Source organism: Salmo salar, chromosome ssa01 (genome assembly GCF_905237065.1).
Source record: "Salmo salar chromosome ssa01, Ssal_v3.1, whole genome shotgun sequence".
Taxonomy (NCBI): Eukaryota; Metazoa; Chordata; class Actinopteri; order Salmoniformes; family Salmonidae; genus Salmo; species Salmo salar.
The window spans coordinates 27,391,062-27,416,566 of NC_059442.1; the positions used below are offsets into that span (position 1 = coordinate 27,391,062).

The following is a 25,505-nucleotide window of genomic DNA, read 5'->3' on the forward strand; positions in this document are numbered from 1 at the left end:
GTAAAATGTCAGCTAGTCTGTTAACCTGTGTGGGAGGAATATAAAAAATAAACCAGTGACATCTTCTTAATTTAATTTATAAAGATCATAATTAATGACGTGCAGGCTGCAGGAGACCCCATTTCAGAGCGGAGACAAAAAAGGCCCCAGCCATAAGAATGAAGTTTTCATTGAATTCTGAATTAAATCTCAAATATCAGTAATTTAAAAGAAAAGGTCAGCTCTAATGGAGTCCCTCCCTGCTTTTTAATATCTCGTAATTCTCTTTAAGGAGCCTACCTGGTGTGATGTGGCCTGGTGTGACGTGGCCTGCTAATTGCACTCTATTAATTAATAGAACCATCAGGTGTTTGCGATGGCAAACAAAGAGCGAGCCTCTCCTAAATCACCACAGTGCTGGCCTGGCCTTCCCTGCACAGGGTTATTAAGTGTGGGCAGCTGAACTGATCTTCCTGCATGACACGTGACAGATTATATCTGCTCAGAGGATGGGCCGCCAATTTATCTGTGTGATAAAGTCAGTCCCTTGCTCCATTTTCAATCATCAGAAAGGAAATTAGATAACGAGCTCATGGCATCAACATACAAATAGAAAACTAATATTTTCATCATGCCACTGCAGATTCCTCAACATCGTTTGAATTATAACAAGGAACAATAATATTGGCCAATATTTAGTATAAATATCATTTGGAGTTTTTCAGAAAAAAAGGGGAAACTTTGAGTAAAGAGAACCTCTAACTAGTCTCTGCTTATCTTCCTGTCCCAGTTAATACTGCAGTGGGCTGAATCGGGGTCACACAGGGTGTTTCTTGGTAGTCTGAAACAAATCTACTTTGAAACAAAAGTATCCACCTCACACACATGGTTATGGGCTTAAAAAAAGAAGACACCTGTACAATGTCAGATATAGAGTTGAAATGTATTACATTTTGAGTTTGCATCCCAATATTACACTTTATATACATCACAGAAGACTGAAATATAACAAAACCGTTTTACAGAAACCGTATTTTTAGCAGATAAAAAAAAACTAAGTTTATTAATTATGAAATTATGAAAAATATTAATAACATTCCACCCATGAGGCCACTAGGTAATTTGACTGCAGGGAAGGGCTACATCACAAAGCACAGCATGTGTTCATAGGGCCAGGGTATGGGGACAGGTCTGTCATTTCATTGCTGTGAAGGAACAGGCTCCATGCCTCAGTCAGCCCTAAATTTACAGTGCAGTGCTGGTGTGCCCCCCTTCTCTCCCTTGGTGGGTCAGCCCCTCCCCTCGCGGCCCTGACATGCATAACAAGCATCCCAGGCCTCGTAAAGCTGACATCTTCACTAAACTATGCTAACAAGGCCATAGTGATTTGTATATGCACAGCTCCCTGGCACGTGGCAGAGGGGAGCAGGAAGAGAGAGAGCCCAGGGGGAATGCGGGGATCAGGGGTGGAATCTACAGGCCTGTTGAGGGGCAGCCAATCAAAGCACCACTGCACCCGGACAGTGGGGTGGCAGGGTAGCAAGACGGGGGACAGGTGACCCCATGGAACATGGAACATTCCTCCTGTGATTCACCACAGCGGTGGGATTTATAGACCCCTGGGTGAATGGTTGGTGCAGGTGCAGAGCACAAACAACTGCCTCTCTCTGCTGTTGTAATATATTACAAAACAACAAACATGGCTTAGGGTGTCACCACAAACAACACAGTTATTATTGAAGGTTTCTTTTTTTAAAAGGTGATGAGATTGAGCGGCAGGGCCGTTATAATCATATTGTATTCAGGGTTGGAAAATCAGGTGTATGGATATGTCAAATGTAGGGTCAAATTAATAGAATTTATGTTTTTTTTTTCTTCTGGTAAATAAAACAATAAAGGCCAGAGTTTTTATATTCCATTTTAATGGTCTTAACATGTTATTTTATTTAAAACAAATACCTGTTTTATTAACAGTGTTAAAACCAAATATACTGCTCAAAAAAATAAAGGGAACACTTAAACAACACATCCTAGATCTGAATGAAAGAAATAATCTTATTAAATACTTTTTTCTTTACATAGTTGAATGTGCTGACAACAAAATCACACAAAAATAATCAATGGAAATCCAATTTATCAAACCATGGAGGTCTGGATTTGGAGTCACACTCAAAATTAAAGTGGAAAACCACACTACAGGCTGATCCAACTTTGATGTTAATGTCCTTAAAACAAGTCAAAATGAGGCTCAGTAGTGTGTGTGGCCTCCACGTGCCTGTATGACCTCACTACAACGCCTGGGCATGCTCCTGATGAGGTGGCGGACAGTCTGTGGTGCAACTCCTGGACAGTCTGTGGTGCAACGTGGCGTTGGTGGATGGAGCGAGACATGATGTCCCAGATGTGCTCAATTGGATTCAGGTCTGGGGAACGGGCGGGCCAGTCCATAGCATCAATGCCTTCCTCTTGCAGGAACTGCTGACACACTCCAGCCACATGAGGTCTAGCATTGTCTTGCATTAGGAGGAACCCAGGGCCAACCGCACCAGCATATGGTCTCACAAGGGGTCTGAGGATCTCATCTCGGTACCTAATGGCAGTCAGGCTACCTCTGGCGAGCACATGGAGGGCTGTGCGGCCCCCCAAAGAAATGCCACCCCACACCATGACTGACCCACCGCCAAACCGGTCATGCTGGAGGATGTTGCAGGCAGCAGAATGTTCTCCATGGCGTCTCCAGACTCTGTCACGTCTGTCACGTGCTCAGTGTGAACCTGCTTTCATCTGAGAAGAGCACAGGGCGCCAGTGGCGAATTTGCCAATCTTGATGTTCTCTGGCAAAAGCCAAACGTCCTGCAAGGTGTTGGGCTGTAAGCACAACCCCTACCTGTGGACGTCGGGCCCTCATACCACCCTCATGGAGTCTGTTTCTGACCGTTTGAGCAGACACATGCACATTTGTGGCCTGCTGGAGGTCATTTTGCAGGGCTCTGGCAGTGCTTCTCCTGCTCCTCCTTGCACAAAGGCGGAGGTAGCGGTCCTGCTGCTGGGTTGTTGCCCTCCTACGGCCTCCTCCACGTCTCCTGATGTACTGACCTGTCTCCTGGTAGCGCCTCCATGCTCTGGACACTACGCTGACAGACACAGCAAACCTTCTTGCCACAGCTCGCATTGATGTGCCATCCTGGATGAGCTGCACTACCTGAGCCACTTGTGTGGGTTGTAGACTCCGTCTCATGCTACCACTAGAGTGAAAGCACCGCCAGCATTCAAAAGTGACCAAAACATCAGCTAGGAAGAATAGGAACTGAGAAGTGGTCTGTGGTCCCCACCTGCTAATTCCCTATAATTTCCACCTGTTGTCTATTCCATTTGCACAACAGCATGTGACATTTATTGTCAATCAGTGTTGCTTCCTAAGTGGACAGTTTGATTTCACAGAAGTGTGATTGACTTGGAGTTACATTGTGTTGTTTAAGTGTTCCCTTTATTTTTTTGAGCAGTGTATATTGTAAATCACATGGATAAGACAGAACACAACATAAAGCATTGTCCTGGTTAGGCATGGTTTCACCTTCCTCCTCTCTATTAATACAAACCTGTCCACTGCTCGCTACAGGGTGATTGAGGGCCTGCATGCTCTTTAACTACCCGACAGGTGAGGCTTATTTGAGAGCACTGATGAGAACAGCACCCCTGTCATGACCCAGCTACTGCTAATTTGAGAGACTCCCAAGTAAAAATTTTATTACACTTTATTAAAAACACTTGTTTTATTTGTTTTTATCGGCAGAGGAATGACATTCAGAGGATTAGATAAGATCCAGTGCAGTGCAGAAGATCTTAAACTTTTCAATATAAAGACAAAAAACAGATATGAAATAAACCGATCGATCAATAAACAGAAAGTGTTAAAGCATTAACAATGCAACACATCCAGTAAATCCAGTCATTCCATTTTAATTCAGGTTCTGCGAGGCCATTATTCAATGGCTTGAATGGGTATTCCAAAACACCTTGCAAAACACCTTGCTAGTATTGTCTGTATTACATGTCAATGATGTATGTTACCTGCAGGTCAGAGGAAGTCATGATAAAGGAGTGTGTTTGGGACAGGGGTAGGTGAACAGTACAGTGACATTATGATTCTGTTAGAAGCAGAGGAACAGTGGTTGAGTTACACAGAGGATGAGGGACAGAGTCCATGTAGATAGCGCTGTGTAGAGCCCAACACTTCCTCCTGTACAGTATCTCTACCTCCTGCCACACCTGTCCCGGGGTTCATCCCATCCGACGTTTGAAGTTCCAATGTATCTCTCCTTTCTATCTCTGGGCCCATTTCACTTCACTCTGTTTTCTGCTACATCCTCTCCCTCTGTAAATCTCTCTCTCTCTCTCTCTCTCTGTCTCTCTGTCTCTCTGTCTCTCTCTCCCGCTCTCTCTGATTTGGGCACCAGGGCCAACCAGGGAGATGAAGAGGTAGGAGTGAATGAGAGTATTCCCACTGATCTGCTTTTGCCAGGCTGTCAACATGCCCTGGAGTGGGCCGTGTGGGCCGCTGTCGGAGGGTGTCACGTTTCCAGGGCTGACACTGTGGCCCCTCTGTCCTGCCCGTGGCCGTGGTCCGGACTCAATGGGCCCTTTGATGGGACACCCGAGGCCTTTCATGGTGCACCCTGCCCTGGAGCATGGGGCTGGGATGGAGGGGGGTCACAGACCAAAACACCTGGACAGATACTGAGGAGGACCATGTGCCTTGGCCAAAACAAAAGCCACTCTGTCAAGATGTTTATTGCAAATTAATTTCCTCTCCCCATCTTTTTGCATTCATAAAATGCAGGGGGGGGTGCTTACAGAGACAGGGTGCTTACAGAAAGCCACTCAGCACGTACAGATGGACTGTCAGCTGCAGGAAGGAGGTTTATTTACAAAAGCAGATTAAGGAGATCAATATTCAAATTAAATAAAAATTGGGAAATCATCCTTCTCTTTAGTTAACTGGATAACAGCTAATCTCTCTGCTGAATACAATTTGCACATCATACATTTTTCATGAGATAAGTGCCTGTTATCTTAAAGGCATTCAATACTCATTGACATCTTTTTGTTACTATTCATTTGATGGTTTTATACATTTTTAAGCTGTTTATACTTCATACACAAGTACACTTCCACCTGCACTGGGTCCTACCGATGTAGGTTCTTAATTTGATCACCCTGTTGCAGGAGAACCTTAATGCAATGCAGGAAATGTAAAACATGTAGTGTATTTGAGGTTTAAAAAGGCTTCTGAAGTTTGTCATTTCCACTTGAGACTTGATCAACCCCTATAAAAATGTACACTAATCACATTTTCTGTTGCTGCAGGATTATTCTTTTCTTGCTGTAGCAAGCTGGCTTGGACCTTTAATGAACTCCTTGTGGCACACCTGTCCCCTCCAGTTTCCCCCTCTCACCCCCTTCCCCAAAGCACTGGTCCATCCCCGGGTTAATTCTCCTTGTGGATGTCTACAGTTCAAAGCCTGATGACTGAATTATCTCTGGACAGTCTGCAGCTCTCAGCGTGATGGGGGAACTCTTCTCCCCCAAACACGGGGTTAACTCTGCTTCCCTTCTTAATTTCGAGAGAGAGAGAGAGAGAGAGAGAGAGAGAGAGAGAGAGAAATTCTAAGGGCACATAAAGGCCAGTGCTGGTTTCTCTGTCTGTCTGTTGAAGTGCAAGGACAGGGATCTCTCCATAGACAAATGGCCTCTCTATTTCCTCTCCAGCGCAGCGGTGTCATCGGATAGTGGATGTTAATAGCGGAAGCTGGGGTCTCATGTTTGACTGGCCACAGAGGGGTGGTTGACTGAGGTGTTGAGAGAGGGGAGGTGTGGTGGCCAAAGCCACAATAGATGGAGTGGGGGGAGAGAGGGCTGGAGAGAAAGAGAGCGAGAAAGGGGTACAGAATGAGAGGGACCCATTAAACAGAACACCTGTGCCCACCGATCACAGGGAATGTACAGGTAACTGCCAAAATAGAGGGAACTATGGACCTTCTGTACTACGTGTCACATCTGGTCTGAACATTTACAATAAACCACATAAAAGATGACAGTCCCATAGTGTAACTGTTACCTAAAGTAGATGGAAAGTAGCCCCCCACTCCCACATAGCTTTCCATCCAGACCTGGCCTCCTCGTCGATCTTACCTCTGGTACACAAGGTCATCCCCTAGCCAGTCACGACACACCAATTAAGGGGACTGATGGACAGAGCTAATTGGGAGGATTTATAACCTCCTCTTAATATGCTTCATAAAATGTAGATTTTTTTTAAATTGAACCTTTATTCAACTAGGCAAGTCAGTTAAGAACAAATTCTTATTTACAATGACGGCCTACCAAAAGGCAAAAGGCCTCCTGCGGGGACGGGGGCCTGGGATAATATTTTCTTTTTAAATACTATATAAATATAGGACAAAACACACATCACAACAAAAGTGGCGCCGGAAGAAATGGCAGCAGTTTTACGGGCGCCCAACCAATTGTGCTACTATGTGTTTTTTGTTGCGTTATTTGTAACTTATTTTGTACATAATGATTCTGCAACCGTATCTTACGGCAAATAATAGCTTCTAGATATCAGGACAGCGATCACTCACCTCGGATTAGACAAAGATTTTTCCTTCAACAAGCAGGACGCACAGGACATTCTCCAAACACCCCACAGGACTGACATCCCAGTTATTGGCAAGAGGAAGAGATGCAGGTACGGAGGACACAGAGCGGGGTGCCTCGTTAGGACCCGCAGAAGGCGAGTGGGAAAGCTGCCGTTACCGTCAATATTACTCACCAACGTGCAATCATTGGACAATAAATTAGACGAGATACGATAACGAATATCCTACCAACGGGACATCAAAAACTGTAATATCTTATGTTTCACGGAATTGTGGCTGAATGATGACATGGATATTCAGCTAGCGGGATATACGCTGCACCGGCAATATAGAACAGCTGGTGCACAAAATCTAAACACGTCTCTAAAGAAGTAGAGTATCTTGTGATAAATTGCAGACCACACTAATTGCCTAGAGAGTTTTCAGCTATACTTTTCGTGGCTGTTTATTTACCACCACAGACGGATGCTGGCACTAAGACCGCACTCAGTCAGCTGTTTAAGGAAATAAGCAAACAGGAAACCGCTCACCCAGAGGCGACGCTCCTAGTGGCCGGAGACATTAATGCAGGGCAACTTAAATCAGTTCTACCTAATTTCTATCAACATGTTAACTGTGCAACCAGAGAAAACATTTTTTTAGATCACCTGTACTCCACACACAGACACGTACAAAGCTCTCCCTCGCCCTCCATTTGGTAAATCCGACCACAATTCTATCCTCCTGATTCCTGCTTACAAGCAAAAATTAAAGCAGGAAGCACCAGTGACTCGGTCTATAAAAAAGTGGCCAGATGAAGCAGATGCTAAACTACAGGACTGTTTTGCTATCACAGACTGGAACATGTTCCGGGATTCTTCTGATGGCATTGAGGAGTACACCACATCAGTCACTGGCTTTATCAATAAGTGCATCGAGGACGTCGTCCCCACAGTGACAGTACGTACATACCCCAACCAGAAGCCATGGATTACAGGCAACATTCGCACTGAGCTAAAGGGTAGAGTTGCCGCTTTCAAGGTGCGGGACTCTAGAAATCCTGCTATGTCCTCCGACAAACCATCAAACAGGCAAAGCATCAATACAGGGCTAAGATCGAATCGTACTACACCGGCTCCGACGCTCGTCTTATGTGGCAGAGCTTGCAAACTATTACAGACTACAAAGGGAAGCACAGCCGCTAGCGGCCCAGTGACACGAGCCTACCAGATGAGCCAAATCACTTCTATGCTCGCTTCGAGGCAAGCAACACAGAGGCATGCATGAGAGCATCAGCTGTTCTGGACGACTGTGTGATCACGCTCTCCGTAGCCGACGTGAGTAAGACCTTTAAACAGGCCAACATTCACAAGGCTGGGGGCCAGACGGATTACCAGGACGTGTGCTCCGGGCATGTGCTGACCAACTGGCAGGTGTCTTCACTGCCATTTTCAACATGTCCCTGATTGAGTCTGTAATACCAACATGTTTCAAGCAGACCACAGTCCCTGTGCCTAAGTACCCGAAGGCAACCTGCCTAAATGACTACAGACCCGTAGCACTCACGTCCGTAGCCATGAAGTACTTTGAAAGGTTGGTAATGGCTCACATCAACACCATTATCTCAGAAACCCAAGACCCACTCAAATTTGCATACCGCCCAAACAGATCCACAGATGATGCAATCTCTATTGCACTCCACACTGCCCTTTCCCACCTGGACAAAAGGAACACCTATGTGAGAATGCTATTCATTGACTACAGCTCAGCGTTCAACACCATAGTACCCTCAAAGCTCATCACTAAGCTAAGGATCCTGGGACTAAACACCTCCCTCTGCAACTGGATCCTGGACTTCCTGACAGGTCGCCCCCAGGTGGTGAGGGTAGGTAGCAACACATCTGCCACGCTGATCCTCAACGCTGGGGCCCCCCAGGGGTGCATGCTCAGTCCCCTCCTGTACTCCCTGTTCACCCACGACTGCATGGCCAGGCACGACTCCAACACCATCATTAAGTTTGCAGACGACACAACAGTGCTATGCCTGATCACCGACAATGACGAGACAGCCTACAGGGAGGAGGTCAGGGAGGAGGTCAGATCCTCAAAAGGTTCTACAGCTGCAACATTGAGAACATCCTGACTGGTTGCATCACTGCCTGGTACGGCAATTGCTCGGCCTCTGACCGCAAGGCACAACAGAGGGTAGTGCGTACGGCCCAGTACATCACTGGGGCTAAGCTGCCTGCCATCCAGGACCTCTACACCAGGCGGTGTCAGAGGAAGGCCCTAAAAATTGTGAGACCCCAGCCACCCCAGTCATAGACTGTTCTCTCTACTACCACATGACAAGCAGTACCGGAATGCCAAGTCTAGGACAAAAAGGCTTCTCAACAGTTTTTACCCACAAGCCATAAGACTCCTGAACAGGTAATCAAATGGCTACCCGGACTATTGGCATTGTGTGCCCCCCCCAACCCCTCTTTTATGCTGCTGCTATTCTATGTTTATCATATATGCATAGTCACTTTAACCATATCTACATGTACATACACCTCAATTGGCCCGACTAACCGGTGTCTGTATGTGGCCTCTACTGTTATAGCCTCGCTACTGTATATAGCCTCGCTACTGTATATAGCCTCGCTACTGTTATTTTTCACCTACTTTTTACTGTTGTTTTATTTCTTACTAACCTATTGTTCACCTAATACCTTTTTTGCACTGTTGGTTAGAGCCTGTAAGTAAGCATTTTACTGTAAGGTCTACACCTGTTGTATTCGGCGCACGTGACAAATAAACTTTGATTTGATTTGAAGAGCCAACTCAACACTACATAAAGAGAGACCTAAGACAAAAACATAGCAAGGCAGCAACACATGACAATACAGCATGGTTGCAACACAAAGTAACAACAACATGGTAGCAACACAACATGATAGCAGCACATATGTTACAAACATTATTGGGCACAGACAACAGCACAAAGGGCAAGAAGGTAGAGACAAAAATACATCACACAAGGCAGCCACAACTGTCAGTAAGAGTGTCCATGATTGAGGAAGACACCTTGAGGGCATGACCATTTATAGGCCCTGGGCTCCAACCAGGATCACAGGGTGTTACTGTCCAACCTGCCTCGCAGATCCAGGAAAAAAGAGTCCCAACAGTAGTGAGACTGCAGCTGCCATCTCTATAAAATGCTTCTATCAGCTTCTACGTCCCTCATCATTTTCTACCTATAGTTTCCTACATAGAGAGAGAGAAAGAGAAAAAGGTATGTCTTATAGCAAAAATTGTATAAATGTTGAGCAAGAGAATGATAGGTTACAAAGAGAAAAAGGGACAGGGAAAGGGAAAGAAAGTGACAGGCAGAGAACAAGAGAATGAGACAGAAGATGGTGAGGGAGAGACAGGCAGAGAACAAGAGAAGGAGACAGAAGATAGTGAGGGAGAGACAGGCAGAGAACAAGAGAAGGAGACAGGAGATAGTGAGGGAGAGACAGGCAGAGAACAAGAGAATGAGACAGAAGATAGTGAGGGAGAGACAGGCAGAGAACAAGAGAAGGAGACAGAAGATGGTGAGGGAGAGACAGGCAGAGAACAAGAGAAGGAGACAGAAGATAGTGAGGGAGAGACAGGCAGAGAACAAGAGAATGAGACAGAAGATAGTGAGGGAGAGACAGGCAGAGAACAAGAGAATGAGACAGAAGATAGTGAGGGAGAGACAGGCAGAGAACAAGAGAAGGAGACAGAAGATAGTGAGGGAGAGACAGGCAGAGAACAAGAGAAGGAGACAGAAGATAGTGAGGGAGAGACAGGCAGAGAACAAGAGAAGGAGACAGAAGATAGTGAGGGAGAGACAGGCAGAGAACAAGAGAATGAGACAGAAGATGGTGAGGGAGAGACAGGCAGAGAACAAGAGAAGGAGACAGAAGATAGTGAGGGAGAGACAGGCAGAGAACAAGAGAAGGAGACAGAAGATAGTGAGGGGAGAGACAGGCAGAGAACAAGAGAAGGAGACAGAAGATAGTGAGGGAGAGACAGGCAGAGAACAAGAGAATGAGACAGAAGATAGTGAGGGAGAGACAGGCAGAGAACAAGAGAAGGAGACAGAAGATAGTGAGGGAGAGACAGGCAGAGAACAAGAGAATGAGACAGAAGATAGTGAGGGAGAGACAGGCAGAGAACAAGAGAAGGAGACAGAAGATAGTGAGGGAGAGACAGGCAGAGAACAATAGAATGAGACAGAAGATGGTGAGGGAGAGACAGGCAGAGAACAAGAGAATGAGACAGAAGATAGTGAGGGAGAGACAGGCAGGGAAAGAGGTAGGCTCCACGAAGCAGGCAGGCAGGCCGGCCCCAGCCCGTAATGAGTGTGTGGTTATTGATTGTATTGTCAGGGTGGTTGACCAGGGTCCCGTGTGCTATGGGCCCCAGTCCATCTGTGGACAATGCAGTCAGTTACAGCTCACTGCCCCGTCTAATAAAGAACAGGCAGATTGATGTCACGAGTATGGGTGAACTCTGCCTAACACTCACCAGCCCAGCACCCCTCAGCACATTCAGCCAACCAGGGAGGGGTGAGTGGGTGAAATCATCTTATTCCTTATCTTTACTGCTCCCCTATAGGGGCTGCTTGTGTGAGACTGAGGATCCCTCCAATCGAGGGCATTTCTATGATGATAGCATGATTAGAAAGTGATTCTTTGTGTGATCTATTTTTTTTCCTTTATTCATGCTGGGTCAATCAATTTCATACCAATGCCATGGAACTCTGCTCACGTACTGCTTTCAGTATACATTTTAATTGACCTTTTGGGCATTGTAGCTGCATCTGAGAATTTACATTATTCTGTTTACCTTTTGGACATTGTAGCTGCATCTGATAATTTGCATGAACCTGTTTCCCAGAACAAAAAGTCACAGATGCCGAAGTAAACACACACACACACACACACACACACACACACACACACACACACACACACACACACACACACACACACACACACACACACACACACACACACACACACACACACGTAATGTACAACCTGTTTGTGTCAAGCACAGCCTGAAGATGCCGTCTGTCAGAGACCTCAATGTGTCCCCTGAGGGAGAACTCCCCTCTATCAGTCAAGCACAGGAACAACAGACCGTCTACACCAGCTCCCAACAAGGCTCCACACGTCTATACACATATCTATCTCTAAAGATGTCTGTCATAAAATATATATATACAGTACACAAAGATGCTGGTCCTGTTGACTCCAATGCTTCCCACAGTTGTGTCAAGTTGGCTGGATGTCCTTTGGGTGGTGGACCATTCTTGATTCACACTGGGAAACTGTTGAGCGTGAAAAACCTAGCAGCATTGCAGTTCTTGACACAAACCGGTGTGCCTGGCACCTACTACCATACCCCGTTCAAAGGCACTTAAATATTTTGCCTTGCCCATTCACCCTCTGAATGGCACACATACATAATCCATGTCTCAATTGTCTCAAGGATTAAAAATCATTCTTTAACATGTCTCTTCCCCTTCATATATTCTGATTGAGATTGAAGTGGATTTAACAAGTGACATCAAGAAGGGAGCATAGCTTTCACCTGGATTCACCTGGTCAGTGTATGTCATGGATAGAGCATGTGTCCTTAATGTTTCATACACTCAGTGTATGTTTTATTGTCTCATACACTGGATAGGGGCAGTGAAATGTGTTGTTTTACAGGGTCAGCCATAGTAGTACAGTGACCATGGCGCAAATTAGGGTTATATGCCTTGCTCAAGGGCACATTGACAGATTTGCACCTTGTCGGTTCAGGTATTTGAACCAGCGACCTGCCCAACACTAACCGCCCTACAACATTACCCTATTAGTGAAGGTGTTATATTGTGGTCAGCTGGACAAGGCTAAATGGGCTAAAGTCAGTATGAGATGGGGATGACTACAGTCATATTGCGTTATCATGGTTTAAGTATCTCACTTTGGGTGGAAGTCTCAGTCCAGGGTCCCACCGTACGATTGGCTGTACCCCAGCCCCAGGCCCGGGCCGGCCGGTAGCTCCAGTGGCAGCAGCAGCAGCCCAAACGATTACTCCGGCGCAGCCAGCCAAAACACAAAAATCAATAAACAATCTCAACGTTTCTGAGGGCCTTTCGTCTGACCTAATAAATGTCTCAATTCACTGTTATGACTTCATTTCACTTTAACGTCTTCTTCATGTGCATCTTTTGCCGATCAATTAGAGAATGGAGTGCCCCCTGTCACGACACCTGCCCTCGTTCTGCTACCAACACACACACACAGACACACAGACAATATTCCACTCTTGTGAGCACAGTAAACATATATTTTTATCGGGATATAAGATACTATTGGCAGTCTTTTCTCCAAAATGACACATAAGATAGAAGCTGTTTATATGAAAAAAGAAATACTGTAAATGACATTCTATACATTTTCCTTTTTTGGAAATGTTTTTGAGAAATGATTGCCCATGTGATTTTAGAGTAGACAGTAGAGCTAGTAAATGCTCATTTGCACTCACTGTATATAGACTTTTTGTTTTCTTTTGTTCTACTGTATTATTGACTGTATCTTTTGTTTATTCCATGTGTAACTCTGTGTTGTTGTATTTGTCGAATGGCTACGCTTTATCTTGACCAGGTCGCAGTTGCAAATGAGAACTTGTTCTCAACTAGCTTACCTGGTTAAATAAAGGTGAAATAAATAACAGAAGAAAAAAAATTCTAGCCTCGTAAGAAGACGTGTAAGTGTACCGGGTATGCTCTATTTCTATGCTGTCAGTGACAATGACAAGTACACAGCCTCTCTTCAGCCCGTCCCCCTGTCACAGGCCTTAATCCGGGGAGGTGCAGGGATGACAGGTGAGCCGTGCCAGAGCCCCTGGTCTGTGACTGGGAGCTCCGGGAGAATCTCACACACACCCCCCTCTCTTGTTTCCCATCGATTCTGCCAGTTCCCATTATTGTCAATCAGAGCAGCGGTGTCTCCACGGGCAGAGAGGAGAGCAGCGGCAGGGAGGCAGGGAGGCATGCGGCTGGCAGGCGAGCAGGTAAGCAGCAGGGCAGTGGGGTGCGGAGGAGTGGAGGCCAGGGGGAGAGACGATGCTCCACCCCTGCCAGGCACCACAGCGCCATGGGGCCACCAGGGGCCTCACTCTGGGGGCCACACTGGGCAGGATGCCACCACTCAGATGGGACCTTTTGCTCCACAACACACAACACTCACTCGTAGAAGTCAGCGGGGTGAAACCTCTGGAGCTGACTTTATGCTTTCCACCTTTATGCTTTCCATAAGAGCAGCTGAGACTGTGCCGCAAACATAGTTTCACAGGGGCTGTCAGCAGGAAAACATTACTGCTCTCTCAGACATGACTAGCTTGTTAGAAAAATGACATAATAACAATGACAGGAGTGATGGAACAGAAGTGAGCCGCTGTTGTGCAGGATGGAGTGGGGTGGGAGGTGTGCCCTCTGGGTCCAGGTCCATCAGAGGAGCCCAGATGGGTCCTGAGTGGGCCGCTCCCCTGGCGCCCCCTGACCCTGTGTGGGCCGGTAGTGTGCACAGCGAGCCGGTGTTCTAGTTGGGTAATGCAACCATGCAGTGGCCATAAACCCTGGAGATTGATGGGAGAGGCGCTCTCCCGCCCTGCGCTGTAAAAGATTATCCGCTCACCCGGTGGAAACAAAGCTGTGATGGAAATTCGTCTCGCATCATCAGCAACAAAATATCTACACGCCGAAGCGGTAGTCTTTCATTTTTCATGGGCAATATATTAAATAAAAAAGGGCATTAAAGGAAAAGAGAAGGGGGTGGCCTGAGTGATAGCGCTAGTTAGTGTTTTTTTTTAAATGGCCCACTTGAATCGGGGAGATTATAAGGTTTTTACTGGCTGTCAGGAAACACAACTTTCTGCGTACTTCACCCGCTGGAGCTCGTAATGCTCTGATTAGAATGCCAGGAGAAATGAAAAGCAATGGTGCTGTTGTAAGGCAGCAGAGAGGGAGGCACGCGGAGCCAGCAGATGTGCTGGGATCTGCTCAGATACACACAGACATAGCACAACAGGAATGAATGGCCCAGTCACTGTCTGGAGGCACAGGATAAATAAAAGGAGGTTCAAAATAACTCCACTCTGGAAGCACAGGAGGCAGGATGCGTTTACATTTTAAGAGACTGAACCCTAGTAATGCTAAGACAGATACAGTGACAAGTATCAATTCAAATACTATCTCTGTAAGCAAACATATGGTCAATTTATATGAATTTTCCATTATGGGAACCCCAAAGTGAAAAATGCCACTGATGTTTATTTCACACAACCACTGTGTAGAAAGCTCCCCTGTTCCAGAGGTAAAGGAGTATTGATACGGATGAACTGATGGAAGCTACAGCTGCTGTGTGGGTGGCTATCCTAGTGCAGGAAAACTGACTGCTGTTAGCCAAAGGGTCACCTCAGAGGTGATGCCATGACTGTTTGCCAACCCTCTAAATCAACCTTTACCAGCCTCCTACACACCTTGCTCCCTGGGGCATACCACTCATGACCCACCATCATTACAGGGATACCCATCAAACAAATTGGAGTGAGAGAGAAAATGCAAGATAAAAATGGGTAATTAGAGAGAATGGCGAGAATCTACTTAGTTCCTGTCAGTGTGTTCAAACACTACTTTCACGCCGAGAGCCGGGAGGAGAAAGCAGCAGGTTAGGGAAAACTCTGGAGCGGTGCACATCAAACTCCTAAACATGACAGAGCTGGTTCTTTCTGATGAGGAATCCATTGATTTTTCCTCCATTTGGCCATCAATCTGCTGGAAAAGAGGTGGTTGTGGGTGCTCAGACAGCTGATGATGTGATTTGTAACGCTGGACCACTGGTGAGCAGTAGAGAGAATTGTTCGACTCTCAAGTGACTGCTGCTGACTCCTTCACCATCCAGACACAAGATTAACAGTGGGGGGCATATTTCTAAGCTCCACAACAAGTCTACAGAGCATTTCCTCTGTCACAGCAATCTAGGAGCCACTTGTTCAATTAACAGTGACTCGAGCAATGGGCAGACTGGAGGTTTCACAAATAGTTACTGCTTCCTGTTGTGACAAACATGTCAGAGATCAATTATAAGGACAGAAACGTGTGTAAAGATGTTCTCAGAACCAACCCATAGGGGGAGAAAAAAATCTATATATTTAACTTAATGTAAAATGTATTTCAAATACAGTTACAGACATTTGCATCTTTGCTAAAATGCATATAATACCTTAAAATGTATGCCAGAGATGCACGTACATATACTTGCATTTTTTGCGACAATGAATGTAATGCCTGATAATTCCAGAAATGCATGGCTATGACCACTAGTCTACAGGGTTCGACATATGTCATACAGTAGTTTGGCCTTTCAGAGGATTCTTAAATTACTCTTTACATATTGATCAATAGAGATATTTTTTGGGTCACCAAGTAAACTTTGGCAGTTAGAAGGATTACTTTATCCTATCCCAGGTATTCCTTAAGAGGTGGGGTTTCAGGTGTCTCTGGAAGGTGGTGATTGACTCCCCTGTCCTGGCGTCGTGAGGGAGCTTGTTCCACCATTGGGGTGCCAGAGCAGCGAACAGTTTTGACTGGGCTGAGCGGGAACTGTGCTTCCGCAGAGGTAGGGAGGCGAGCAGGCCAGAGGTGGATGAACGCTGTGCCCTTCTTTGGGTGTAGGGACTGATCAGAGCCTGAAGGTACGGAGGTGCCGTTTCCCTCACAGCTCCGTAGGCAAGCACCATGGTCTTGTAGCAGATGCGAGCTTCAACTGGAAGCCAGTGGAGTGTGCGGAGGAGCGGGGTGATGTGAGAGAACTTAAGAAGGTTGAACACCAGACGGGCTGCGGCGTTCTGGATGAGTTGTTGGGGTTTAATGGCACAGGCAGGGAGCCCCGCCAGCAGCGAGTTGCAGTAATCCAGACGGGAGATGGCAAGTGCCTGGATTAGGACTTGCGCCGCTTCCTGTGTAAGGCAGGGTCGTACTCTGTGAATGTTGTAGAGCATGAACCTACAGGATCGGGTTACCGCCTTGATGTTAGCGGACAACGACAGGGTGTTGTCCAGGGTCACGCCAAGGCTCTTAGCACTCTGGGAGGAGGACACAATGGAGTTGTCAACCGTGATGGTGAGATCATGGAACGGGCAGTCCTTCCCCGGCACGTTGTGTTAGCTAATCCAAGTTTTTCATTTTAAGGCTAATTGATCATTGGAAAACCCTTTTGTAATTATGTTAGCACAGCTGAAAACTGTTGTGCTGATTTAAAGAAGCAATAAAACTGGCCTTCTTTAGATACTTTAGATAGAGATACTAGTCGAGTATCTGGAGCATCAGCATTTGTGGGTTTGATTACAGGGTCAAAATGGCCAGAAACAAAGATATTTCTTCTGAAACTCATCAGTCTACTCTTGTTCTGAGAAATGAAGGCTATTCCATGTGAGAAATTGCCAAGAAACTGAAGATCTACTACAACTCTGTGTACTACTCCCTTCACAGAACAGCGCAAACTGGCTCTAACCAGAATAGAAAGAGGAATGGGAGGCCCCGGTGCACAACTGAGCAAGAGGACAAGTACATTAGTGTGTCTAGTTTGAGAAACAGACGCCTCACAAGTCCTCAACTTGCAGCTTCATTAAATAGTACCCGCAAAACACCAGTCTCAACGTCAACAGTGAAGAGGCGACTCTGGGATGCAGGCCTTCTAGGCAGAGTTGCAAAGAAAAAGCCATATCTCAGACTGGCCAATAAAAATAAAAGATTAAGATGGCCAAAATAACACAGACACTGGACAGAGGAACTCTGCCTGGAAGGCCAGCATCCCGGAGTCACCTCTTCACTGTTGACGTTGAGACTGGTGTTTTGCGGGTACTATTTAATGAAGCTGCCAGTTGAGGACTTGTGAGGCGTCTGTTTCTCAAACTAGACACTAATGTACTTGTGTTCTTGCTCAGTTGTGCCTCAATAATGCTTTTGTGGCTGAATGGAAGCAAGTCCCCGTAGATGTTTCAACAGCTAGTGGAAAGCCTTCCCAGAAGAGTGGAGGCTGTTATAGCAGGAAAGGGGGAACCAACTCCGTATGAATACCCATGATTTTGGAATGAGATGTTCGATGAGCAGATATTCACATACTTTTGGTCAAGCAGTGTATGTCTGTATCAGCTTTGCACATCTGGATTTGGGGATTTTACCATTTTTGTTTGCAGATTTTCTCAAGCTCTATACAGTTAGATGGGAAGTGGGGGTGAACAGCAATCCTCAAGTATTTCCACAGGTGGGGAATGGGATTCAAGTCTGGGCTTTCATTGGGCCACTCAAGGACTTTTACTGAAGGAGCAAGATGGCGTCGTGTTCGGATTTGCCGAAGGTAGGGTGGTGGAGGGCTTTGTTTGCATCGTGAAAGTTAGAGTAGCAGTGGCTGAGGGTATTGCGCATGCGCATGGCGCAATCAATATGCTGGAAGAATTTAGGTAGACTTTGCTTTGTTAAAATCCCCAGCTACAATAAATGCAGCCTCAGGATGCATGGTTTCCAGTTTGCATATAGTCCAGTGAAGTTCCTTGATTGCCGTCTTGGTGTCTGCTTGAGGGGGAATGTACACAGCTGTGACTATGACTGATGAGAATGCTCTTAGTGCTTTACATTCATGCCAAAGAGTTTCTGCAAACTCCAGGCGTGCTGTCATGTGCCTTTTTGTGGCATCCGTCTGGTCTCGCATAAAGCCCAGATTGGTGAAGAGCTGTAGAGACTGTTGTCCTTTTGGCATGTTCTCCCATCTCAGCCAAGGAACTCTGTAGTTCTGTCAGAGCGGTCATTGGGTCACCTCCCTGACCAAGGTCCTTCTTGCCCGGTTGCTCAGTTTGGTCAGACGGCCAGCTCTAGGCAGTCTGGGTAGTTGTATATTTTCTTCCATTTCCCAATGATGGACGCCACTGTGGTCTTGGAAACGTTCAACACTCTAGAAATTGTTTTAAACCCTTCCCCAGCTATATGCCTCATCACAATTCTCATCACAAATCTCAGAGATCTACAGATAGTTCCTTGGACTTCATGGTATAGTTTCTGTTCTGACATTCAGTATCAACTGTGGGACCTTATATAGACAGGTGTGTTTTTTCTAAATCATGTCCAAATAATTGAAGTGGCTACAGGTGGACTCCAATCAAGTTGTAGTGACATCTCAAGGAAATTAGATGCACATGAGCTCAATTTGGAGTGTCATAGCGAAGGGTTGTGAATACTTACAGTACAAGTCAAAAGTTTGGACACACCTACTCATTCAAGGTTTTTCTTTACTTGTACTAATTTCTACATTGTAGAATAATAGTGAAGACATCAAAAATAAAATTAAATAACTCATGGTATCATGTAGTAACCAGAAAAGTGTTAAACAAATCAAAATATATTTATTTGTTTTGATTCTTCAAAGTAGTCACACTGTCTTGATGACAGCTTTGCACACTCTTGGCATTCTCTCAACCAGCTTCACCTGGAATGCTTTTCAAACAGTCTTGAAGGAGTTCCTTGTTGGCTGCTTTTCCTTCACTCTGTAGACCAACTCATCACAAATCATCTCAATTGGGTTGAGGTCGGGTGATTGTGGAGGCCAGGTCATCTGACGCAGCTTTCCATCACTCTCCTTCTTGGTAAAATAGCCCTTACACAGCCTGGAGGTGTGTGGAGTCATTGTCCTGTTGAAAAACAAATGATAGTCCCACAATTTTTTTACTTTTATAGCAAGGAATATTTCACTTTCTCTGTTCATATGAGTAACAACATGAATTTGTGCATGAGGTAGAAATAATGCAGTGTGACTCGAGTTTCGCCCTCAGCTGAAAGATGGTGTCCCTTTTTGGTCAGTGTCAGTGGAGGAAAGGGAGAGTGGAGGGACGTTGAGAGGCGGACCCTCTGTCTGCTGGTCACTGCTTCCGCTGAAACTGACCATCAGATGCAGGCACCATCAGCCCAGTAAAATAAATGTTTTTCTTTTTAATGTATGCTCACTCAGCTATGCCTCGCAAGTAACACAACATCTGATCTATTACCGGTGTGATCATATAGCCTACCTCAAATTTTGAAATACAATGCTCAAAAAAATAAAGGGAACACTTAAACAACACAATGTAACTCCAAGTCAATCACACTTCTGTGAAATCAAACTGTCCACTTAGGAAGCAACACTGATTGACAATAAATGTCACATGCTGTTGTGCAAATGGAATAGACAACAGGTGGAAATTATAGGCAATTAGCAAACACCCCCAATAAAGGAGTGGTTCTGCAGGTGGGGACCACAGACCACTTCTCAGTTCCTATGCTTCCTGGCTGATGTTTTGGTCACTTTTGAATGCTCGCGGTGCGTTCACTCTAGTGGTAGCATGAGACGGAGTCTACAACCCACACAAGTGGCTCAGGTAGTGCAGCTCATCCAGGATGGCACATCAATGCGAGCTGTGGCAAGAAGGTTTGCTGTGTCTGACAGCGTAGTGTCCAGAGCATGGAGGCGCTACCAGGAGACAGGCCAGTACATCAGGAGATGTGGAGGAGGCCGTAGGAGGGCAACAACCCAGCAGCAGGACCGATACCTCCACCTTTGTGCAAAGAGGAGCAGGAGAAGCACTGCCAGAGCCCTGCAAAATGACCTCCAGCAGGCCACAAATGTGCATGTGTCTGCTCAAATGGTCAGAAACAGACTCCATGAGGGTGGTATGAGGGCCTGACGCCCACAGGTGGGGGTTGTGCTTACAGCCCAACACCGTGCAGGACGTTTGGCATTTGCCCTGTGCTCTTCAAAGATGAAAGCAGGTTCACACTGAGCACGTGACAGACGTGACAGAGTCTGGAGACGCCATGGAGAACGTTCTGCTGCCTGCAACATCCTCCAGCATGACCGGTTTGGCGGTGGGTCAGTCATGGTGTGGGGTGCCATTTCTTTGGGGGGCCGCACAGCCCTCCATGTGCTCGCCAGAGGTAGCCTGACTGCCATTAGGTACCAAGATGAGATCCTCAGACCCCTTGTGAGACCATATGCTGGTACGGTTGGCCCTGGGTTCCTCCTAATGCAAGACAATGCTAGACCTCATGTGGCTGGAGTGTGTCAGCAGTTCCTGCAAGAGGAAGGCATTGATGCTATGGACTAGTCCGCCCGTTCCCCAGACCTGAATCCAATTGAGCACATCTGGGACATCATGTCTCGCTCCATCCACCAATGCCACGTTGCACCACAGACTGTCCAGGAGTTGGCGGATGCTTTAGTCCAGGTCTGGGAGGAGATCCCTCAGGAGACCATCCGCCACCTCATCAGGAGCATGCCCAGGCGTTGTAGGGAGGTCATACAGGCACATGGAGGCCACACACACTACTGAGCCTCATTTTGACTTGTTTTAAGGATATTACATCAAAGTTGGATCAACCTGTAGTGTGGTTTTCCACTTTAATTTTGAGTGTGACTCCAAATCCAGACCTCCATGGGTTGATAAATTGGATTTCCATTGATTGTTTTTGTGTGATTTTGTTGTCAGCACATTCAACTATGTAAAGAAAAAAAGTATTTAATAAGATTATTTCTTTCATTCAGATCTAGGATGTGTTGTTTAAGTGTTCCCTTTATTTTTTTGAGCAGTATATATATATTTTATGCTGATAATGCTCGATAATGTCCGAACAACATTGAGCGGTTGATCTCGGCTTGCATTTTGACTCAGAAAGTGATCCTGATTCAAAAATGTTGGCATCCACTGCTCTAGGCTGTGTCTTACGAGAACTGACTTACTCTGGTATTATCATCCCACTGAGTGACTAGCATAGTCCCTCAAGTGAAATAGAACGAAGGTTACTCACGTTACCACGGTTCTATGAGCTAGGGACTATGCTAATCCAGCTGTCGGTTCCCTTGCAGCCTTGGGAAGAGTCTCGAGGAAGTGATGCTATGCGCCCAGGTATTTATAGGGGGTGGGGGCACACGCATCACACCTGTGGCATGGAATTACTCTGAAATTAATATCTCGACTCATCCTGCTGCAAGGCAGAAGGATATCCCATTGAGTGACTAGCATAGTCCCTAGCTCCTAAAACCGTGGTTACGTGAGTAACCTTAGTTTATTTAACCCTACAGCTAGTTACTTGACAAAACATGATTCAACAATTGAATTCACTGACAGAGAGATGGCTAATGAACCACAAATTGGCATTTACAGTGGCTGGCTAGGCTAGTCTGTAACGTTGGCTAGCTTTCAATAAATTGACAAAATGTTTAGCGGAGTTCATATGATCAAGACAATTTGTATTGCATGCTGCATATTTCAAGTGCACTAGAAAACAGATATTTCTCTTATTTCAGTCTGGGAGCTAGCTAACTATATCTGTTCCACTTCATCAGACAGCAGCTCGAGTTTTCACAAAAGGCTGTGTTTACATTGTAGATAGAAGCAGGCCATTGGCTGCCGTCATCACGAGGTGTATGTACTTGAGTTCTGATTGGTTCCAAGTTTAGTAGTTCGGAAAATATGCCTGAGCGGCCGATTGTTGAAATATACTTTTTTTTATGAGAAAATGTGCAAGAATTGAAGGTGCCGACAAATGTTATAGTCATCATAACAATCTTTTACTGCCATATACAAAAACATCTGCTCCGTCCTCAACGGGGATCTATCAACTTCATGTTTAAAGGCTTCAGCCCACCACCACTTATTGTTGTACTCTGTTATTAAAGGTTGAGCTTGTACACTGCCAGTTCTGCAGTCTTAATGAGACTGACATAAGTGTATGTGATGCTAAAGAGCTCCATTGCTAAGACAGTCACCATTGCAATATGATTTGGCCATTTTTTTATATTTTCCATATAATTTAAATACATTTGATGTATTTCTTACAAAAACAATCAAATCTAATATATTTCACAAGACATTTACAAATACATTTGAAAATATATTTATCAAATTTATTGATAAATACACGTGAAAATATATTCAAATGCATTTTCAGAATGTATTTTGAAATACATGCAATACATTTTCCAATGCATTTAACATATATTGTGTTATACATTTATATAAACATTATAAATACATTCCGTAATATGTGTTGGAATGTGTTAAAAATACATTAGAAATGTTTGTTTTTAAACGTATGGGAAGTGAGTCAATTTGTTACACGTGAACATTAATTTCAGATCACAAACATTAAAATGCATTTATTAAACACAAACTCAGTTACAGCCCTTGGAATGAATATACACTGCTCAAAAAAATAAAGGGAACACTTAAACAACACAATGTAACTCCAAGTCAATCACACTTCTGTGAAATCAAACTGTCCACTTAGGAAGCAACACTGATTGACAATAAATTTCACATGCTGTTGTGCAAATGGAATAGACAACAGGTGGAAATTATAGGCAATTAGCAAGACACCCCCAATAAAGGAGTGGTTCTGCAGGTGGGGACCACAGACCACTCCTCAGTTCCTATGCTTCCTGGCTGATGTTTAGGTCACTTTTGAATGCTGGCGGTGCTTTCACTCTAGTGGTAGCATGAGACGGAGTCTACAACCCACACAAGTGGCTCAGGTAGTGCAGCTCATCCAGGATGGCACATCAATTCGAGCTGTGGCAAGAATGTTTGCTGTGTCTGTCAGCGTAGTGTCCAGAGCATGGAGGCGCTACCAGGAGACAGGCCAGTACATCAGGAGATGTAGAGGAGGCCGTAGGAGGGCAACAACCCAGCAGCAGGATCGCTACCTCCGCCTTTGTGCAAGGAGGAGCAGGAGAAGCACTACCAGAGCCCTGCAAAATGACCTCCAGCAGGCCACAAATGTGCATGTGTCAGAAACAGACTCCATGAGGGTGGTATGAGGGCCCGACGTCCACAGGTGGGGGTTGTGCTTACAGCCCAACACCGTGCAGGACGTTTGGCATTTGCCAGAGAACACCAAGATTGGCAAATTCGCCACTGGCGCCCTGTGCTCTTCACAGATGAAAGCAGGTTCACACTGAGCACATGTGACAGACATGACAGAGTCTGGAGACGCCATGGAGAACGTTCTGCTGCCTGCAACATCCTCCAGCATGACCGGTTTGGCGGTGGGTCAGTCATGGTGTGGGGTGGCATTTCTTTGGGGGGCCGCACAGCCCTCCATGTGCTCGCCAGAGGTAGCCTGACTGCCATTAGGTACCGAGATGAGATCCCCAGACCCCTTGTGAGACCATATGCTGGTGCGGTTGGCTCTGGGTTCCTCCTAATGCAAGACAATGCTAGACCTCATGTGGCTGGAGTGTGTCAGCAGTTCCTGCAAGAGGAAGGCATTGATGCTATGGACTGGCCCGCACTTCCCCAGACCTGAATCCAATTGAGCACATCTGTGACATCATGTCTCGCTCCATCCACCAACTCCACGTTGCACCGCAGACTGTCCAGGAGTTGGCGGATGCTTTAGTCCAGGTCTGGGAGGAGATCCCTCAGGAGACCATCCGCCACCTCATCAGGAGCATGCCCAGGCCTTGTAGGGAGGTCATACAGGCACGTGGAGGCCACACACACTACTGAGCCTCATTTTGACTTGTTTAAAGGACATTACATCAAAGTTGGATCAGCCTGTAGTGTGGTTTTCCACTTTAATTTTGAGTGTGACTCCAAATCCAGACCTCCATGGGTTGATAAATTGGATTTCCATTGATTATTTTTCGTGTGATTTTGTTGTCAGCACATTCAACTATGTAAAGAAAAAAGTATTTAATAAGATTATTTCTTTCATTCAGATCTAGGATGTGTTGTTTAAGTGTTCCCTTTATTTTTTTGAGCAGTATATTTTAAAGGCATGGACATTGAGTACTGAAGACACACATGATAACAATATACTTGGATATATGAGTATACATGGTTTTATAATATTATTAATGTGTTTAAGATTCCTAATGTTAATTGAACATTAAATTAATCATTGTATGGAAAGTTGGGCATAAATACAGTATACTCCTGAGTGGCGTAGCGGTCTAAGGCGCTGCATCTCAGTGCTAGAGGCTTCACTACAGACCCTGGTTCGGTTCCAGGCTGTATGACAACCGGCCGTGATTGGGAGTCCAATAGGGCAGCGCACACAATTGGCCCAGCGTCATCTGGGGTTAGGGTTTGCCTGGGGTAGGCTATCATTGTAAATAAGAATTTGCTCTTAAATAACTTGCCTAGTTACAGTGGCAAGAAAAACTATTTGAACCTTTTGGAATTACCTAAATTTGACATAGAATTTGATCTGATCTTCATCTAGGTCACCACAATAGACAAATACAGTGTGCTTAAACTAATAACACACAAATTATTGTATTTTTCTTGTCTATATTGAATACATCATTTAAACATTCACAGTGTAGGTTGGAAATGTGAACCCCTAGGCTAATGACTTTTCCAAAAGCTAATTGGAGCCAGGAGTCAACTACCCTGGAGTTGAATCAATGAGACGAGAATGGAGATTTTGGTTCGAGCTACCCTGCCCCATAAAAACAAAATTTGAGCTTGCTATTCATAAGAAGCATTACCTGATGTGAACCATGCCTCGAACAAAAGAGATCTCAGAAGACCTAAGATTAAGAATTGTTGCCTTGCATGAAGCTGGAAAGGGTTACAAAAGTATCTATCAAAGTCAGTCCACGGTAAGACAAATTGTCTATAAATGGAGAAATTTCAGCACTGTTGCTACTCTCCTTAGGAGTGGCCATCCTACAAAGATGACTGCAAGAGCACAGCGCAGAATGCTCAATGAGGTTAAGAAGAATCCTAGAGAGTCAGCTAAAGACTTACAAAAATCTCTGGAACATGCTAACATCTCTGTTG

At 45.4% G+C, this 25,505-nt stretch overlaps 1 long non-coding RNA gene across 1 annotated transcript in view; it reads left to right on the top strand.

The window, feature by feature from the left end:
• Positions 1 to 13,704, top strand: part of LOC106590421 (uncharacterized) — a 63,718-nt gene extending 50,014 nt beyond the window's left edge. The window contains exon 3 of the long non-coding RNA XR_001325048.2: positions 13,608 to 13,704. This is a non-coding gene — a long non-coding RNA (uncharacterized lncRNA). The remainder of the gene's footprint in view (positions 1 to 13,607) is intronic.
• Positions 13,705 to 25,505: the final 11,801 nt, after the last annotated feature.